General features: G+C 47.3%; 1 pseudogene; it reads left to right on the forward strand.

The window, feature by feature from the left end:
• Positions 1 to 3071: 3071 nt before the first annotated feature.
• On the forward strand, positions 3072 to 4095 carry LOC146801941 (28S ribosomal RNA; annotated as a pseudogene).
• The last annotated feature ends 1650 nt before the right edge of the window (positions 4096 to 5745 follow it).

A 5745-nucleotide genomic window follows, 5' to 3' on the forward strand; every position in this document is an offset into this window, starting at 1 on the left:
GCAAAAGCAAAGGGCAGTTACAAAGAATACCAGACAATGTTCCAAAAAGACAAAAAGAAAATTGCCCGGATAATCACCGATGGGGCAGAAGATGCCACCTGTCAAATCAGGCATAATTGAAAAAGAAAACAAGAAAAATCCCAAATTCATCCCAATTGACCGGATACCAGATGAATGGGACATTGGAAGTCTATGTAAAGAAATTACACTGCTCGAAGTGACTAAAGCCTTTGATGAATCAGATTTAAAGAAAGCAGTGGGGCCTGATAAGATTGGTCTGAATGACTTAAATAAAGTGCATAGCAGGGAACCAAGACTACTACCCAGAATCTTATCGTCTTGGTTATTGATGAGAAGAGTACCAGACAGTATTAAGGAGAACCGGTCAATACTAATACCCTAGAATGTACCAATTAGCGAACTCAAAAAGATAAGTAATTGGCATCCAATTACCATCGGTACGGCATTCATGAAGTTGTTCACGAAAATATTAACTAAAAGACTCACATTTTTCGTTGAAATAAATACGAGACAAAAAGGCTTCATGAAGGTGAGAGGTTGTCTCGAAAATCTGACTCTTCTGCAAAACATTATAAAAGGGGCACGAAAGAACAGAAGCTAGTTGGCAGTGGTGTTCGTAGATATCTCAAAAGCTTTTGACTCTGTCAGCCATGGCCATATTCTATAGAGTCTTGAAAGACACAGAGTTCCTTCATGCATCAGAGACATAATAAAAGACTTATACACTGACTCAACAACATTTTTCAAGGGAAAAAACAATGAAGCAACTCCAGAAATAATAATGAAGTCAGGAGTTAAGCAAGGTGACTCTTTATCCCCACTGCTGTTTAATATTGCCATGGATCCTCTGATCTGTGATCTTCAGAAAGAAGGCAAGGGCTTCACATTCGGCTCCAATGATCTCATCAAGCAAATCACCGCTCTGACCTTTGCCGATGACATCGCAGTACTCCGCAACACCTGGGAAGGAATGAGTACAAATCTGAAAATCATTGAAAAATTCAGTAAAACAACAGGATTAAAACTTAATGTTAAAAAAACACATGGATTCGATATAAGTCACCATAAAGATAAGATCATGGTAAACAACTATAAACCATGGCAATTTGAAAAATAAAACATTGAAAACATCCATCCAGGAGAAAGTGAGAGATACCTCAGACTGAACTTTGATCCACACACTGGCCATTCAAGCAACAACAAAATTAATGAGGTTCTTGTTGATTGGGCTCAAAAACTCGACAATCTACCACTTAAGCCCACACAGAAAATAGAAATATTCTGTCAATACTTGATCCCTAAACTGTCATTTAAACTGGAAATGACAGGAACAGAAGTGAAAACTTTAGAAAGTATGTCAAACATTTTCTACACCTACCTGCATACACATGTGATGGTCTCCTGTATTCGAAAAGATCCTTTGGGGGCCTCAGTATTCCAAAGTTATGTACGACAATTGGTCTGAACAAAGTTAATAACTTATTGTATCTCAGGGAAGCTCCAGATCTGTACATAGCTCATTCATTCATGTATGCAGGAGAAGTAATCAATGAAAAAATTGATAGCATCATTAAAACACACAAACTCAACATTTTAGACAGTGGATTTCTGAGTCATGAATTGAATTTGGTAGCAACATATGATTGGAGGAAAGAGGAATTTGAGAAATGGGCAAATCTCCCTGTCCAAGGTGATGGTATAAAATACTTAGCAAGTAATCCAACCTCAAAGTTTTAGATCAGAAAACATAATAAAATAAAAGAAAATCAATACATAGCTGCGCTGATGTTGAGAGCAAATGTCCTGTATACTAGAGAAACCATCACTAGGGGAAGAAATCGTACATTTGCTACTTGTAGATACTGTAAAAATGTGTGTGAAACAATTTCACATATTTCAGGTGCATGTCCTAAAACCAAGGACATAAGAATAAAAAGGCATAACAAAGTGTTGGAATTGCTAATTGATAGAGCAAAAAGGTGTGGGTGGATGACATACAGGGAACATCATGTCAAAAATAGTCAAGGTGAACTAAGAAAACCAGATGTAGTGTTCACCAAAAATGGTACTGCTGTAGTGGTTGATGTTTCAATTCGTTATGAAAACTCACAGAATTCCCTTGAATTATCGTATGAGAGTAAAGTTAAATACTATCAGGATCTATCACAGCAAATCAAAGATCTTACCAACTGTAAAACTGTAAAATTTCATGTCTTTATTGTAGGATGTCGGGGTATTTGGCCTCAATGTAATGATGTTGCTCTGGCTGATCTTGGTCTGCAAATGTTGTTCCCATTCAAGAAGAATGTTTGCCTGACTACATTAATGGACACTCTAAAAATGTGCCAAGTATTCATGGACAATTAAATTTCAGGTCAAACACTGAGATGTACACTATTGTACAGCACACATGTCACTTTTACAAAATATTAGCCTAAATGTTGATTCACTAATATTTACATGTGGTTCAACAGTCACGTAATAGTTAATAGTTGACACAAGAATTAGTATAGATGTGGATTTTATAGATGTGAAGTTTATAGAAATGTATTTTCAAACTAGATGTGTAATTTATAGATGTGTATTTTTTATAGTTGTGTGCTTATAGTATAATGATTTAGATACAAATGTGTACATCATGATTATTGAAATGTCTTGAATATAATAGGTCTCAAATAACTACATGCACATAGTCACTACTTATTGCATTGATTATTGATGTCCTGCTAATCAGGACTGTTCGTAGACAATTTTATATTGTTGGAATAGTACTGCAGGGTGTACTATCTCTGGCCTATACGTGACCCCAGTTCCAGTGAGGACAGCTTAAAGTGTGGCTATACTTCGGAGCGAACAAATGTTGTATTGTTGGAAGCAAACCCGATTTGACGCTGATGGGCAGCATAATAACCCAGAATGAGCCACCGCGAGGTGGGACAGATAGCCAGATGCCTCATCATCTAATTAGTGACACGCATGAATGGATGAACGAGATTCCCACTGTCCCTCCCTACTATCTAGCAAAACCACAGCCAAGGGAACGGACTTGGCAGAATCAGCGGGGAACGATGAACATTTTGAGCTTTACTCTAGTCTGGCACTGTGAAGAGACATGAGAGGTGTAAGATAAGTGGGAGGCCCTCGGGCTGCCGATGAAATACCACTACTCTTATCATTTTTTCACTTACCCGGTGAGGCGGGGGGGCGAGCCCCATGGGGCTCTCGCTTCTGGCTCCAAGCGCCCGGCGCCCGCCGGGCGTGACCTCTCCGGGGACAGTGGCAGGTGGGGAGTTTGACTGGGGCGGTACACCTGTCAAACGATAACGCAGGTGTCCTAAGGCGAGCTCAGGGAGGACAGAAACCTCCCACGGAGCAGAAGGGCAAAAGCTCGCTTGATCTCGATTTTCAGTATGAATACAGACCGTGAAAGCAGGGCCTCACGATCCCTCTGACTTTTTGGGTTTCAAGCAGGAGGTGTCAGAAAAGTTACCACAGGGATAACTGGCTTTTGGCGGCCAAGCGTTCATAGCGACGTCGCTTTTTGATCCTTCGATGTCGGTTCTTCCTATCATTGTGAAGCAGAATTCACCAAGCGTTGGATGGTTCACCCACTAATAGTGAACGTGAGCTGGGTTTAGACCGTCATGAGACAGGTTAGTTTTACTCTACTGATGATGTGTTGTTGCAATAGTAACCCTGCTCAGTACGAGAGGAACCACAGGTTCAGACATTTGGTGTATGTGCTTGGCTGAGGAGCCAATGGGGCGAAGCTACCATCTGTGGGATTTTGACTGAACGCCTCTAAGTCAGAATCCCCCCTAAACCGTGACGATACCGCAGTGCTGTGGAGCCTCGGTTGGCCTGGGATAGCCAGCCTCTCTCGGGGGGCCGGTGCCTAGACCGGAGCATGGACAGAAGGGGGCCGCCTCCATGGCCCTTAGTGCACTGCATGTTCGTGGGGCACCCAGTGCTAAATCATTCGTAGACAACCTGATTCTGGGTGAGGGTTTCGTAAGTAGCAGAGCAGCTACCTCGCTGCGATTTATTGAAAGTCATCCTCTGAGCCAAGCTTTTGTCTCTCCGTGCGTGGGCGCCCGCGGACGCCCTCCTCCACCACACCCAGGGGTGGGTCCCTCTGCCGCCGGACCGGTGGGAGGGACGCAGAGGGGGTAACGCGGGCCTGCGGGATGCTGCCTCTACCACGTGCCCTCTGGCACGGGGGCTTGCCCCTCCTGTCCCTGCCCCACCGGGGTGCGGGGATGGGGCCACCATTCCTTGCGGGTCGGCAGGGTGACCAGATGGACTGGGCTGGCCAGGCCTCCCCTTCCGGCTGCTCCCGGGCAAGTTGAGCAGAGAGGCGAGCAGCGGCAGCCCCGGGTTAAGGACCCTCCCGAGCTGCTACCTCTCCCAGGCCATCCGGGCGCTGGGCCCTCCCAGGTCATCTGGTCACCTGGCTGCGTGACCAGATAGCCCTGTGGGCCGGACGACCAGATGGCCACGCGGGCCGGGTGACCAGATGGCTAACTCCAACTTTTGTCCTTCCCCAAACTTCTGTAAGCCCCCAATACGTGGGGGCCTAATAGTCGAGAAAAATGGGCTCCCCCGGGCAGGCCGTCGGGGAGAGGACGTGGCCTGGGATTAACCCTCCATGGTTCCAGCCGAGGGTCCGGGCGCTGGGGACCGGAGGTTCCACCAGGGCCCGGGGAGGCTCTGCCCGGCCTGGCTAGTGTTTGGAAGCTGGGCCTGGGCCCGGGGCTTGTGCTCTGTCCCAGGGTCCCATGGTGCGGGAGCCCCCCATCCTGCAAGCCAGCTGAGGGTCCAGGCACTGGGGAAGGGTGTCCACCGGGGTCCAGGGAGGCTCTCCCCAGCCTGGCTAGGGTTCGGAAGCTGGGCCCGGGGCTTGTGCTCCATCCCAGGGTGTGGGAGTCCCCTGTCCTGCAAGCCAGCCGAGGGTCTGGGCGCTGGGGACAGGGGTCCACCGGGGCCCAGGGAGGCCTCCCCGGCCTGGTTAGGGTTCAGAAGCTGGCCCTGGGCCCGGGGCTTGTGCTCCGGTTGATCCATTTTGCGCTAAAAGCATTCTTTCCCTCTCTCCGGGGAAGAGTAGTGCAGGTGTTCACTGACAACACCACCGCCATGTCGTACTGCAACAAACAGGGCAGGGTGGGGTTGTGGACCCTATTTCAAGAGGTGAAGAGTCTCTGGACATGGCTGGAACATCAGGGCATATCCCTGGTGGTTCAATACCTGGCAGGTTTACTGAACGCCAGGGCGGACGAACTTAGCCGCAGGTGCATGATGGATCACGAATGGCGTCGTCACCCGGAGGTAGTGCAAGGTCTCTTTCACCAGTGGGGAGAGTGTAGGAGAGTAGGGTCTGCTTCCTATGGTCACCCCCACTTTTTGCTTTTGCTGCACTGGTTTTCGACTTAGATGTGGCTGTGGGCCTGCTAATCAGACCCACAGCCCAGCTGTTCTCTCTCTAAATTCATACTATGTCCTTTAGGTACATAACCCAATTGGTAAGGATCACCTTATAGGGCCCTGTACAGTGTACCTTAGGTACCCAGGGCATGGGTGTACCCTAGGCCTACCAGGGGCTGCAGCATGTATTATGCCACCCCTGGCTGGCCTCCCATCATGACACAACTGGCTGATCACTCAGCTGGGGCAAGGTCGTGTAATCACCCCTTGCTTAGGTATAGTATTCCTATACCTACCTTATAT

This window comes from Triturus cristatus, chromosome 8 (assembly GCF_964204655.1).
Source record: "Triturus cristatus chromosome 8, aTriCri1.1, whole genome shotgun sequence".
Taxonomy (NCBI): Eukaryota; Metazoa; Chordata; class Amphibia; order Caudata; family Salamandridae; genus Triturus; species Triturus cristatus.